Below are 15114 nucleotides of genomic sequence, written 5' to 3' on the forward strand. Positions count from 1 at the left end.
AATTGTACATTTAGACAGTGACTTTCGTCGGAGGTTTGGTCATAAGGATGCACTTTGACAAAATCGGTCCTTCTGACGAGCATCCGAAAAGCCCACACCAGTAGTGCCAGTAGTGCGGAAGATGTAACGATGGGCTCAGTGAGCCCGGTAGATAATTACCTTAAGGTTTGTTCCTCGGAAATCGTCGTCCAAAAATGGTGCGAAGACACATCTAAAAATTCTGACGTAACAGTATTTTCGTTTTGCCCGCATTTCGGAATGTTTTCTGTCTGAAGCCGAGAAGGAAAATAGTAAACAAGACGAACGGAAAGCAGCAACAATTAAAAAAGTGAGTAAGGAACTGTTTTTGGTTAATTTTTTACGTATATTGTTATTTGTGAATACTTTGTTCCGTTTTTAAATCAGGTCGATATAAGATGGTTAAAAGAAGGCTTAAAGGCATAACGAATCCTAGGCAGTCCAGCGTTAGAACATCAAGAAACCGAACGCGCAAATCGGGAACAATTTGCCGCCCCGATGGAAAAGCAAAAGAGCCGTTTCGTGATTCGGTCCAAACAGTGGTAATTTTTGAGAATATATTTTTTGAACATTTATTAAATTTAAAATTTTAACACATTTCAGCCCATCTAAAATACGGACCCGCTAATGAACTATAATCGATGAGTGATTAACACATCCACGCCAAATGCGAATGCGATCGATCTCGACGACGGATCATCACCATACTAATAAATACAAACAAATCTAGACGAATTGGAAAACAAAAATTCAGCGATTGTCAGCTCAATCCTGCAGCCAGTGAAGAGGCGTCCTGGAATGACCTGGTGCAAGAAATTCTCCAATGCAACGACCGGTAAGTTATAAAATACAAAATGGTAAAGAAAAACCATATGAATTTGTTTTTTTCGTCTTTGCAGAAACAACGCGAACCACAACAACCGCAACAAGGACAGATGACCGGTGAAAGATTCGTCTCAGTAGCAGATGTACGTTGGATGCTACGGCCAAGGAATCCGGATCTGCAAGGACCCGGTGACTTACGAGTGTTCTTAGTTAGTTAGCGTTCTTCATGGTCACGCAGTTATTTATATCATTATTTTAGCATACAAATTTGTTTGTTGATATTTTTGCCATGTGTGGCTTAGTGGATCGATATTCGGTACAAAATTATAATCAACCAATTTTAATAAATTTTACAGTGAATTTATCTTGTTTTAATCATGGGCAAAACGAAATAAATTTGTAAAATTGCATAATGAAAATAAAAAGAAGCATTCCATTTGACGGAATTTTCAGAGCGACTTCAATTTTACACGTCTTTGAAATTTTACACGTCTGGTGAAGTTTACATCTTTTTCGTATTACACGTCCGCCAAATTTTACATGCGTGTAATATTTAACTCGCACTGAAAATTCCGTCATATGTGATGCTTCTTTTTCTTTACATCATATATGATGTAATTTTACAGATTTTTTTGGTAGTGTGTATGTGAAACTCACAGCAAGAAAAAATCGTGTAAATTTAGATCGAAAACGATGCACGAAAACGGAACATCGATTTTGATATAAAATTCTACCACGGTGTATTTTTCTCAACAATGTAATTTTTGAGGCGTGTAAATTTAGATCGAAAACAATGCACGAAAACGGATGACATAAACCGTCGTGTAAAAATACACAATGATGTAAATTTCAAAACATGTTACCGTTAATATTACAAATCTTTTTTAAATAATCAGATTTTGGGTGTTGTTTATGAATGAATACGCCACATGTGTCATTTTATTTAACATATATTGCCGATACACTGCAAACTCAAAAAACACCCACCATCACTGGCAGCTGGAATTGTGGTTGTGTCCGATGATCCCCAGCAGGGCGATGTTTTGCCGATCAGCGTCAGGCAGCATTCTTGAATCCTTCCGGAACAGCATAGTAATCGGAATCCCCTTAACATTAGAAACATTCAACATTGATTCGGCTTTTGATCCATTTATAAAACTGCAATTCCTGCAATCGAAAGAGAATTTGAAGTTCCATTTTTTTTTTTCATTTCGTCTATAACTATAACCTACCATTTTTTAATGTAATTCTGAATGAATTTGGTTCGGTTTTAATACAAAATTAACTGCGGAAGCGATTTTTTTTCTTTTCGCACAATCTCGGATAAAAACAGAACAATTTATGCCGCGAAAAAAGGAAAACAATGGATCTGTCGTGTTTTACATTGTTTTCGATATAATTTTATATTGAGATATATTTTTTAGATCCGGGCGTGTAAACATACCTCATACAAAATTAAGTTTATACCAACGATTTAAAAATAGATCAAAAAGAGTGTAAAATTACATCAGTTTTGAATTACACTGGTCAAAAAGTAGATCACTCGAATTTTAGATTGCGTATACTTTTAGAAATTTTTTGCTGTGCTGACTTTACTGTCAACAGTTTGCGATACGGAAATTCTTGATGATGAGTGTTGCAAAATAGAACATTCAGATTCTTTTCGTAGCGTTTCTTCATCGGAATTGTTTGGTTTTATAGATTCTTTGTATATTTCACATTTACCCAAGGTTTTCAAAAGAGGAATAATTTATTATCAAATTCAATGAATTCACCAATTTTTAGAAACAAAAATATTTAAATTTAAGCCGTATATCAAGGTACAACTATTATTTTCCTTGCTCATTCTGATCAATTTTTCCAATTTGGACCATTTAAATTTTTAGTAATTTTGCAGTTTTTATTGGGTTTGGGAATTCCTGGGATATTTTTGCATTTTCCAAGACTCGGAAATTCCGGCTAGGACACGCTATTGAAAACCCACCAAATGTTTTTTTTCTAACGGTGGTAATATCACAGAGAACAGACGTACAAGCTAGCCCACGAAACTTGTGTAAAAATTCCAACGCCCTTTTTGAATCAATTTTTGTTTTTTGGCTGGGCCACCAGATGTCTCCAAACAAACCAAAGAGAACTGTCAAAACAAAACTGACAAAAAATAACAAAATTTAAGTCAGTTTTAAACAGGTCGTATGAACTACTTGGCTTGTTTAAAGAAAATCGCTGTTGGTTGCATAAAAAATGTATCCTAAAATGCATCCGCTATTTTCTTCAAACTTGCAAGAAGTACTAAATTTTAAACATTGGGTTGCAAATGAGAAACGTGAATAAAAATCACTTCGAGATGCCTAGAATCAGTACTACTGAGTGAAAATGATCGTCAAGAATGTTCTTATTTGACTGGACATAGCCAATGCCTCCTCTGACTTCGATAACCGTTCAAGAAATGCGAAAGCTTGATCCAAAATTTGTCAATTATTGTCTGCCGCAGTAGTACTAAAATAAAAAAGTTAAATTTTGCCAAGTTAAAAGTTATTCTAATTGCATTTATCAAGCAATAAATTTAAGCCGTTCGTTTTGCTGAGATGTTGGTCACTTTATTCATATATAATTACGCCGTTTCGAAAACTGAGCGCTATAAAACTTGATTTGTAACTTTTAAACGGCGCAACAGATGGCACTGTTTCCAGTCAATTTTAAACGTATTTTTCTTATGATAGCCTTTAAATTTTTACACACTTTTCTGAAGATTTTTTGTTCGAGCTTGTACGTCTGTTCTCTGTGGTAATATCTCCAAAGCTAAGTTTTGAAACTTATTTAAAAATTATATAGGTACCTAGTATCTTTTGTATGGGAACTCTTCATAAAGTTTATATTTAGATATGTTTTGCTATAAAGGGTACCGATGCAAAAATCAAATTGATTGAAGGCTTTTTATTATTTCCTATATCAAAGATGCGTCTAGTGTTAAGATGCTGAAAAAGATAAAAAATAACCAATCGCTAAAAGATCAACAGTATAATGGAATTTGATCATTGATTTAAAATCGATTGCTTATGTTGTAATTTGATCATTGATTCAAAATCGATCGCTTAGGTATAATTTGGCTGGCACCAATCGGAGAATAAAAAAATATATGTAGGTATACCTGAAAATATATGCGCGGTTTATGAGCATTAAATTGGCAAATTTAAACAACAAATCTAACAATTTGTTCAGCTCCCATGTGTCGATCGACCGGTCATGACTTGAAGTGTTGTGCCATTACAAGTTCTGAAGATGCATCACAGCATCCCATCTGCATGCAAAATCGAACCCGGTAGCCATCATTTGCAAGAAAAAAAATCTTCAAGAGACGAGGGAAAAAATTGAAAGATTGCTCACGATCAAGCATCGTTGTTAGTAGGAAGCCACATCCGATGGCAAGTTTTTGTCCGTTGGCTATAGGCCATAAGGAATAAAAATTTATGAGCTGCCGGAGATCGTTCGCGTCTAAAATCATAAACGGGACCATAAATCCCGACAATATTGCGAATTCATTTCGATGAACCAAGGTGAGAAAAAAAAACGTTCAAATCATCCCCGCATGGAAACTGTGAACTGTATCGCGAAGTCACAGACACTAAGATTGGGATCGTTGCTTCCGTTGCTATTGGAAATGATTGATGATTTATTACCTTTGAAGTCTATGCTTGTTTGACTTAACTATATGTACGCTTAATAAGGCTTTGCGTTCTCATATTCTTAAAGCTCCGGGTTTCAAAAACAAATGTTGGTCCAACGTTCAATAATGCTTAGAGTTTTTTTTTCTTTATCGCAGAATATGTGTATCTCAACATAGTTTAAAGCCGCAAAATTTAAAGTATTATACCGTTTCAGCTATTTTTGTATTATTGCTGCGAATATGACAGTATTTTAAAAAAAACGATGGTTCTAGAAAAGAGTGGAGTAGAAGTTATTGAGCAGGTTAGTGTAAGTGTAAGCACTAAAACTTTAGTCAATTTCATGTTTTTCTGCAACTCCGCAATAAACTGTTTGTTTTTCGTTACGAAGTATGGTATTGTAAAGCTCGATTTTTTCAGCACTAGAAGTAAATTTAAGTTATTTATGCAACAAGCTGCAAAAAAAGGATTTTTTCAGCACGAGTGCGTATTCATTTATTCAACGACGCTTGCTGAGTTGGACAGTTACCTCGAGTGCTGAATCAACGCAACGAGTTACATGCACATTTACACATTTTTGGTTATACCGCAAAATACCCTCAGGATCAAGTTTTTCAACCTGAAGGAAAACATGGTAGTTTAAAAATAGTTTCGAAAAGTAGCACTTTTCACTTTTTTTCGGAAGGAAAAGCAGGCCTTTTCAAAACCAAGCATCGTAACGAAAAAAAATGTGCCTTTGGTAGGTCAAAAAGCTTTTTTTTCATGATTAGTTGCAGATCATAGCTGAAGAGTAAGATCGAAAGTAGAATAAATATTTCCATTATCACAATTGGGAAATAACGTTAAGATCTGAGACTTGGAATTAAAAATTAAAAAAATAATGGAAATAAATTCAAATTCTATAAAGATAGAGATATAAGAGTTCATGAGTACCTTTTTAAACCTGAAATCGGATTTCATTCAGAACCACAATGCAGTGTCTCAAATTAAACTCTTCTTCATTTTTAATTCAAAATAATTAAACAAAGTTGCAATCAGAGCCGAAGCAGGAATTGCAAAGTTAACAATTTAAATCCAAATGTTTTATTTCAATTTCAAATCTTAATAAAATCGTTTTCATGCAATGTATTTGAAATTGAATAAATAAGACGGATTATTACAAATTTAAATAATATGCTGATTTCCGATAATTTGCTTAAGCAGAGGAAAATCTATAAATATTGAAAGTTTTTCTATTTGTTTGTTTGTTTGTTTGTTTGTTTGTTTGTTTGTTTGTTTGTTTGTTTGTTTGTTTGTTTGTTTGTTTGTTTGTTTGTTTGTTTGTTTGTTTGTTTGTTTGTTTGTTTGTTTGTTTGTTTGTTTGTTTGTTTGTTTGTTTGTTTGTTTGTTTGTTTGTTTGTTTGTTTGTTTGTTTGTTTGTTTGTTTGTTTGTTTGTTTGTTTGTTTGTTTGTTTGTTTGTTTGTTTGTTTGTTTGTTTGTTTGTTTGTTTGTTTGTTTGTTTGTTTGTTTGTTTGTTTGTTTGTTTGTTTGTTTGTTTGTTTGTTTGTTTGTTTGTTTGTTTGTTTGTTTGTTTGTTTGTTTGTTTGTTTGTTTGTTTGTTTGTTTGTTTGTTTGTTTGTTTGTTTGTTTGTTTGTTTGTTTGTTTGTTTGTTTGTTTGTTTGTTTGTTTGTTTGTTTGTTTGTTTGTTTGTTTGTTTGTTTGTTTGTTTGTTTGTTTGTTTGTTTGTTTGTTTGTTTGTTTGTTTGTTTGTTTGTTTGTTTGTTTGTTTGTTTGTTTGTTTGTTTGTTTGTTTGTTTGTTTGTTTGTTTGTTTGTTTGTTTGTTTGTTTGTTTGTTTGTTTGTTTGTTTGTTTGTTTGTTTGTTTGTTTGTTTGTTTGTTTGTTTGTTTGTTTGTTTGTTTGTTTGTTTGTTTGTTTGTTTGTTTGTTTGTTTGTTTGTTTGTTTGTTTGTTTGTTTGTTTGTTTGTTTGTTTGTTTGTTTGTTTGTTTGTTTGTTTGTTTGTTTGTTTGTTTGTTTGTTTGTTTGTTTGTTTGTTTGTTTGTTTGTTTGTTTGTTTGTTTGTTTGTTTGTTTGTTTGTTTGTTTGTTTGTTTGTTTGTTTGTTTGTTTGTTTGTTTGTTTGTTTGTTTGTTTGTTTGTTTGTTTGTTTGTTTGTTTGTTTGTTTGTTTGTTTGTTTGTTTGTTTGTTTGTTTGTTTGTTTGTTTGTTTGTTTGTTTGTTTGTTTGTTTGTTTGTTTGTTTGTTTGTTTGTTTGTTTGTTTGTTTGTTTGTTTGTTTGTTTGTTTGTTTGTTTGTTTGTTTGTTTGTTTGTTTGTTTGTTTGTTTGTTTGTTTGTTTGTTTGTTTGTTTGTTTGTTTGTTTGTTTGTTTGTTTGTTTGTTTGTTTGTTTGTTTGTTTGTTTGTTTGTTTGTTTGTTTGTTTGTTTGTTTGTTTGTTTGTTTGTTTGTTTGTTTGTTTGTTTGTTTGTTTGTTTGTTTGTTTGTTTGTTTGTTTGTTTGTTTGTTTGTTTGTTTGTTTGTTTGTTTGTTTGTTTGTTTGTTTGTTTGTTTGTTTGTTTGTTTGTTTGTTTGTTTGTTTGTTTGTTTGTTTGTTTGTTTGTTTGTTTGTTTGTTTGTTTGTTTGTTTGTTTGTTTGTTTGTTTGTTTGTTTGTTTGTTTGTTTGTTTGTTTGTTTGTTTGTTTGTTTGTTTGTTTGTTTGTTTGTTTGTTTGTTTGTTTGTTTGTTTGTTTGTTTGTTTGTTTGTTTGTTTGTTTGTTTGTTTGTTTGTTTGTTTGTTTGTTTGTTTGTTTGTTTGTTTGTTTGTTTGTTTGTTTGTTTGTTTGTTTGTTTGTTTGTTTGTTTGTTTGTTTGTTTGTTTGTTTGTTTGTTTGTTTGTTTGTTTGTTTGTTTGTTTGTTTGTTTGTTTGTTTGTTTGTTTGTTTGTTTGTTTGTTTGTTTGTTTGTTTGTTTGTTTGTTTGTTTGTTTGTTTGTTTGTTTGTTTGTTTGTTGTTTGTTTGTTTGTTTGTTTGTTTGTTTGTTTGTTTGTTTGTTTGTTTGTTTGTTTGTTTGTTTGTTTGTTTGTTTGTTTGTTTGTTTGTTTGTTTGTTTGTTTGTTTGTTTGTTTGTTTGTTTGTTTGTTTGTTTGTTTGTTTGTTTGTTTGTTTTGTAATGTGTAAAACATGGTGAGATTCTAATTTTATCAAAATGATATGATGAAAATTTGAAAATGGGATTGTTACCTGCAAAAAATAAGGTACTTGTAAGTTAAATGACTTAATGAATGAATACACAAGCCATCGGTAGCGTAATTTGTCTTTTGAATGCATCCGTCGTCACCCGTTGAAGTCCATTTCATTATGCGACCGAACTATGAAGGTAGGTAGGTGGTCATAAAAACAAGCTCACAACAACCCGTGCATGACACCCCGGGGGTCAATTGCTCTCTCGCGCGCGCCATGATCCGATGTTTATTTGCACCATCAAGTACGAGTTCGAGGTAGGTAGATACTTCAGATGTTCAACCGCAACGGATGAAAACTTAATTATGTCGTCAATCTTCAGAAATGATCCGCCACAACGATCGTTAATTTGATTATTGATCTCAAATCACCAAACTAGAGGCTCAAATGTTGATTATGATTGGGAAGCATGATTTTTAATCACATGGTAATGATTGTTCTGTTGTTGTTACAAAAAAGTGTAGAATACAGGGAATTTCGAAACGTTTCCTTCGTTTACGAAACAAGAACCTGCTTAAGACCTTCTAACAGAGACCCTCTAATTAAAACCATTACAATGCAGGTCAAAATAATTGAAACGTCAGCTACTAAACCAATCAATCCGTCAAAAAACAAAAAAGAAAAAAAGACGATGTTACAGTGAGTGGAAACCACGTGCAAAAGCCAAAGTGTTAAGAACTGTTTGGAAAAGAGAACAAATAAACCTGCATGAAGACGGAATGCTGCATCATCAAATAACCTACCCACACATTTAGTTTTCTGCAAAGTCGTTCTGAACGTGTAATTATCTAACCGCTTTGAACAGATTCAAAGATGTTGATGGTACAGATTTTTCGTTAATAGCCGGGAGCATCAAATTAAGAGCGTTTTAACGGCAAAAAATAGGTACCATTGTTGATTATGATTGAGATTGAGTGATCAACATATTTGGACGCGTTAGAAAATGCGCTCTTGAAAAATAAAACTTGTCAACAGGATGTTTATAGTAAGCAACTTTCGCGTTATGCATACAATTTTGTTCACACAAGAATCTTGAGACAAGATCCATGCAAAACTATGCGCCTGGATAATATGTAAAACCGAAGAAAAAAGGGTATTGTCGTTACAGGGAAAAACTGTAAAATCAGTTGAGCGACAATGGATTTTTCTCGGAGTAGGTAAGTTAAACCTAACGTCGGAAGTAGTGCGCTGGATGGCGGGTCACCGTACGATTCCAGCGCACTACTTCCGACGTTAGGTTTAACGTACCTACTCCGAAAAAAATCCATTGTCGCTCAACTGATTTTACAGCGCTGGACTGGCGACACAATATGGGTTTCAATGTAATTCGCGTAATCCAAGGTATCACTTATCCTAGGTGGTCTCTCTTCCCTCTATCTCGGATGAACGGAGACCTACTGTACATTCATTGGCTTCAAAGGAGTTAAAAGCTGGCTCATAGTAAATTCGTATAAATAAAGTCGCATTTCCTGGAATGAATCAATCAAGCCATGCAACTCAGAAGAGACTTAAAAAGTCTTTGGCAGGTTTAGTATGCCTTCAAATAACCAGGTTTTTTAGATTTACATAGCATTAAATAGAGAAAGATGAATCTGGATCTAGCGATAATCAGATAAAATAAATTTGTTTATGTTGTTTCTATGATTTACGTTATGAATTAACCTTCATAAAAAAGAAATGATTTAAAATGACACAATGTTCCAAGTCTCAAATCTTAATTTTAAATGAAATATGTATTGAGTAATTCGACTCATTATTCAAAAAAACATTCAACCACAGACTAACAGACGGGTCACTCCATTTTCATTCTTCGCAAACCTTTTTAGCTAGCCCAGGAAGCTAGGCAATTGTGCCATCAGATTGCGCTACCCAAGTAACACACAAAATTCAGATTGGTTTTATAATTTTTGAACGCTAGTTTATAAAGGACGTATAATATCTATTATTGGTTTAAAAATCATTTAATAATAACCTTTTAACAACTAGTCTCTAGGACATCTACACGCCCATTATATATCCAACTTATATAACAACATTAAACTTTTGAGATTTGATTTTTATTAGGCACTTTGAGTGTCCTATAAAACATTTTTATTTTTGAACAGATAAAGAATTTGAAAATGTTTAATTATACCTTCCTATGAACCTGTTCAGATTTATAAAAGCCCTTTCAAACCAATTCCTAGTATTCGTGTTTTTATACGGTCATTACAAGTGACTTCGGTTTTAAACATGCAAATAAATAACTTTTTGTGGCGTCTATAAACCGTTTATAAGGAACTTAAACTTCTATACGCTGTAAAAGTTTTATAAAAGTTATTCGGTCGAATAATTGGATTACAACAGTCTCTCAATCGACCATAATGTCAACAATGGAAGGTTTTCTGTGGAAAAATCTGTAATTTCGCATCATCTGGGATCAATAAAGGGCGAAATTTATCTTTCCAATCACCAGGAACGTCATGCAGCATAATTTATTATCTGATAAGAGTGCGTAATGTTATGAAGGAATCTCAGGTGTAAGTGAAGTATTTTGTTTGTTCTCAGTCGCAGATTTGTTATATTTTTTCGCGAAATTAATCGAAAGATGATCCTAAAAATTTTAAAGTGTGCTATAAGAAAAACATATGGTGCATTATGTTATATTTTTCAACTCAATAAAAAAAATTATAAATGATTTAAAAATTTGTCTTTTAATTATCCGCCAAACATACTCAAATCTAAGAGGTTTTATAAATGCTTCAAAGAAACTCATTAAGCCTGACTCAGTTTTGAGGGAAAGACTTACAGAATGTTATTTAACTTTGTCGGTTTATAGAATACCACCCAAGCAACAATTTAAATCCATAATGGTTTTATAACAAAAAAAGAAAGTTTTATTAAGGGATTGAATAAGCGTTAATGGCTGTAAAGCGTATTTTGAAAAGATCATTATATAAACGATCTTCAGGATAGCTACACAACCACTATATGACCTCATTATAAGTTCTCGATCGAAATCTTGTAATTTTTATTAACCGTGTGTTTAATGGTTTTGAAGGTCGCTTTAAAGCAATATTAAAACCTTGCTCTAGAACCGAAATAAAAATAAATCAAAAAGGCCTTGAAAAATACCTCATTAAGAATGACACTTGAAACCTATGCAAATGTAAACAACAATGGCAGCGAAATAATTTTCTACAATCCTGGCCGCTAGCAAAAATTGAATATATTAATAATACCACAAGATCGGATGATATTCAGAAAAAGATAAGACCGAGATAGGGGGATAGAACCGTTGTGCCAAGTTTGCGGTAGCCGTTTCTCGCCGGGTTGGTGTTCAGCTTAGATTTCTGTCTTCGGAGAACTTTTCAGCAGTTTTTTTTCAGCGGAATTTTCACGGTTCTCAATTTGTTAATATTATTTATCAAATAAAAAAATATTTCACCAGAAGATAGTTGAATAAAACACATTGTATAATCAATAAATTTGTATTGTTCACAAACGAATTCTCACTACAATCCAGCACAAGCTTAAATTATAAACTTTTTTTTTCATGCATCTGTTTCCGATCACTACAGCGATTCCTGCCTTATTTTTGTTGGTCCACCGGTATCGAAATCTTCGATTTATGAACACCAAGTGGTCAGTAGTGCACGGTTTCGGCCACCAAAAATTAAATACATACTCCCAGCTCCCGATGTCCACGCAGCATACTTTCACCCGGTTTGTGCTGTCGATTTTTATCCATCGGCAGCCAGCTGTGTCCCAGGAATTGCAGACGAACCTGTAAAACGGAGAGCTATTATTTTTTTCATATTCAATATGAAAAGCGATTGAACTTTTTACCTGGGCAATCAGAAATGTTGTAACTTTCCCGTGCAGCCTTTGCTCTGGTTCTGGATGGAACCGGTCCCGATCGGCAACAGCCTTCCTCGAATATCGGAACATTCTCGTCGATTTTTCGTATATTTTAACTTCAAATTGGGCACAGAAAACGATATCGAGCTGAACTTGCGGTAGCCTTTTTTCGGAGAAACTCTTTCCAGTTTAAGTTTTATTGGTGGTCTGCGAAAGATTTTTTTTTGTTTTGTTTTAATTTCGCAGTGACAGCTGCACTGAGATAAAAACACTTATAACGATCCGAAAAAAGATCTTTTGGTTTTATAAGGGGTAAAAAAGTTTTTTGGAAGAAGAATTGTTCTTCAAATGGCATTCGTACAGAAAACTTCGACTTATTAATGATTTTTTCAAGCTCAAAAGGTATTTAAAAAAATGGCCACCTTCTGATGAAATAATAAAATTTTTCATGAAAATCTCATCGAATATGATGGTTTGTAGTGTCAATTACCACAAATTACCAGAAATACTGATATCATTATATAAAATACTGATATTGTGGACTAAATAAGGATGAAATATTAATTAGGTGCATAAAATATTTAAAAATTTATTAAATTAAGTCTCTTATTTTGAAAGATTACAAGAGAGCGCGGATTATTTGAAAGTATTTCGAAATATTACCCGATAAAATTTGAAGCGCAGTAACTTTATCCATTAAGAAATCCATAAACTAATTGAGATAATAATTCGATAATATTAGTTGTTCTTCATGAGTCTTAGTCGAGTGAAACATAAAATAATTTTTTTGTGAATTCAGCCAGATTATTTTATTTTAATAAATTCAATTAAAAAACCTTTATCAAACACATTTTTTCATGAATGATTCTCTCATCTGTCACTAGAAGAATTTATCTTGAACCGGTCTTTGGCAAAGCCCTTTTGAATCCATATGGTTGTATAAGGCACTTATAAGTTTTACTTCAGAACCTCCTGTAGGTGGGCCTTTTCACACTTATAGGTGTTTTATAAATGTTTTAATGGGGTTTATATAACTAAACGTTGTTTTATAGCTAGGCATTGAAGCGCCCTTCCAGCTACTTATAAAACTTAAATTGTTACTTGGGCATTCAAGCTTCCTTTTCAAATTTCACACACGTTTATAAGACAAAAAGGTTATTTAAAAGAAAAATAGTTTTATAAGCAGTTTTCAGAAAGCAAAATCGTTTTTTAAGAGTTCAATAACGGCTTTTATTAATTTCATATATTAGCGCCATTTGTTAGACAAATAATGGTGAATTTATAATTGACATCTTTCTATTTAAGAGATTAACCCTTATCACCTAACCCACGCATTATAAATTTGGATATCCTTATTGCTGAGATAATGTTTTAAAATTTATTTACAAACCAAAAGATGATTCAATAATTGAAAGCAATATTTATTCGATCTATTTAATCGGTTTTTTATTGTTTGAAAGAACGATTTACAGCAGGCCCACAATTTTTCCCAAATTTTCTCATACCTATTTGCGGTAAATTTGAAAGCGCAAGTAAATAAATAGCAGGTATTGAGCATTCCGGCTTAGAAAATAGAATTAAATTACCTAAAGAATTAAGATATCCTTTGTGCTTTGTTTTTTTTCATTTTTGATTTGAATAAGATTCAATTGTTTTGTAAATTATTATTGAAAACCCAATTCCGGAGCAGAATTATTTGTAGATGAAAGTAATATAATAAATAGGTTTTATAAGCGAAATTCACACAGAACTCTGAAAGTTGATTTGGATTGGCAAGGTTTTATTATTTGCTCTGCAGAACCTACCGCAGAAAAGCCTTTTTGTGCTACTAAGCGTTGTATTGCAGTTTTATAGATCCTTACATAACCGGACGAGGTTTTATAGCTTTAATTTATAGTTGGTATGGGGTCCCTTATAAAACCTAAATTGTTACTTGGGTACTCCACTTTTCATAAATTCTCATTTTAATTATTATTAATAATTTTTAAAACAAGTTATATGCGAAAAGAAAACGATGTTGATTCTTTGGCCGAAAAACTTTAGTAGATTTGTATAAAATAAAATTTCGAAGTATCCTATTAAGTACTTAAATATTTGATTCTAGAATCTGAAATTAAGAATTTTGTGCTCTGCAGAAAAGCGGAAAAGTCCTGAGGTGGACGATTCTATTCCAACTGCAGGATTCTTTAGAGATTTCAACCTAACCTCCTCATTCTGTTGAAACGGCAGTGCTGTTAAATATTATCAAGGCTTCGACAAACCATCCATGTTATAGTGGAGGATTAGACTTTTAAGTTATAGTGAGGAATATGGCTGGAATAAGCCATCGAGGAGGTCGGGGCAGTTTTTCACGGGGCACCCTATGAATCAATTTTTTTTCCTATGATGTCCCAGAGAACACATAATATTTTAAGTGGCTTGTGATATAGCTCAGTTGGCAAGTCTGTTGCCTCCTGAGCAGATGTCCGCGAGTTCGAGCCCAAGAGTAAACATCGAACACAGTTGTACCGGATAAGTTTTTCAATAACGATCCGCCAACTGTAACGTTGATAGAGTCGCGAATGCCATAATGATGGTAAAACGACTATAATCGAAACAAAAAAAAAAAAAAAAAACATAATATTTTAAGCATACAAAGATACTGTGAAGTGTTCGTTATATTTCCTTCAAATAACCATCATGCCTGATATCTTCAAACAATAATTGGTAATTTATCACGTGCAAACATTGCGGAAGAACGAATCAATTTATCGAAAATCAACTAATAATAATTCAAATGCTGATTAGAGCTGTAAATGCAAAATTACAATTATAATTTATTTTGTAAATCTATCACCGCCCGAAAATCTCTGAATTGAAAAAAATTAAAGATGAATATTGAAACTCTTGTCATTTTAGCAAATCACTTGGTATGAGCTTCATCGAAAGCAGAACAAATATTTCCCTCATGACTATTGGGAAGTGACAATAAGACTTTAGACAAAGAATATGAATTATTTAAAAAAAATACAACAGAAATAAATTCAAATTCTATGGCTATGCAGACAGTTAAATAGTGAAATTCAGAACCTAAAATCGGATTTTATTCAGATCTACAATCAACAGTGTGAAATTAAAATCGTACTATCAAATTTAAAATACAGTTCAAATACAAAATTTCAGAATCCAAATAACAATCAGAGAAAATCAGGAATTGCAAAATTTAAAATTCAAATCCAAATATTTAATTCACTTTCATATCATTAAAACTCAAAACATCGCGTTCATGTAATGTGTTGAAAGTTTTAAAATGTAATGCGGATTAAAGCTTTAAATTTAAAAATTATTTATCTTTCATATAAAAATGGAGAGTTTTTTTGTAACATCATCACGTATAACTGGACGGTCGGAATCAAGTAAAATTTTGGTACCCAAGTGTTTTTCAGGTCAGAGATGGTTTGTATAATAGTTTCGAGAATCTTACTTTTTATAAAACGGGGGCTCTCATACAAAATCATATCCTTTTGCTGTCTTATATACAAAAATGGAGGCGTTTTCTTTGTACATCAT

The 15114-nt window shown here is 32.5% G+C and overlaps 1 long non-coding RNA gene across 1 annotated transcript; it reads left to right on the forward strand.

Moving 5' to 3' along the window:
- Nucleotides 1-464: 464 nt before the first annotated feature.
- LOC129750548 (uncharacterized) lies at nucleotides 465-1073 on the forward strand. The gene is made up of 3 exons (XR_008738406.1): nucleotides 465-560; nucleotides 622-853; nucleotides 918-1073. It is a non-coding gene; the product is annotated as an uncharacterized LOC129750548 (long non-coding RNA).
- The last annotated feature ends 14041 nt before the right edge of the window (nucleotides 1074-15114 follow it).

This window comes from Uranotaenia lowii, chromosome 1 (genome assembly GCF_029784155.1).
Source record: "Uranotaenia lowii strain MFRU-FL chromosome 1, ASM2978415v1, whole genome shotgun sequence".
NCBI lineage: Eukaryota > Metazoa > Arthropoda > Insecta > Diptera > Culicidae > Uranotaenia > Uranotaenia lowii.